The sequence below is a fragment of the Dipodomys ordii genome, unplaced genomic scaffold (genome assembly GCF_000151885.1).
Source record: "Dipodomys ordii isolate 6190 unplaced genomic scaffold, Dord_2.0 Scaffold230, whole genome shotgun sequence".
Classification (NCBI taxonomy): Eukaryota; Metazoa; Chordata; class Mammalia; order Rodentia; family Heteromyidae; genus Dipodomys; species Dipodomys ordii.
The window spans coordinates 72,904-73,230 of NW_012267446.1; positions in this window are offsets into that span (position 1 = coordinate 72,904).

A 327-nucleotide genomic window follows, 5' to 3' on the forward strand; every position below is an offset into this window, starting at 1 on the left:
CTTTTCTCCTTGACATCTTTAAGGATCTTTTCCTGGGTATGAGTTGATCCAGTGTGGATTATAATGTGATGGTGAGATGTGCTATTCTGGTCTGGTCTATTTGGGGTTCTAAAAGCTTCTTGTATCTGAATAGGCCTATCTTTTTCCATGTTTGGGAAGTTCTCTGCTAGGATCCTGTTGAAAAAAATTTCCTAGACCATTAACTTCTGTTTCTCCTTTCTTCTGCTCCTCTCCGCTCATTATCCTTAGATTAGGCCTTCTGATGGTGTTGGATAGATCTATCATATTTCTTGGACTTGTCTTGGATGGTTGTATGTTCTTTCTCTA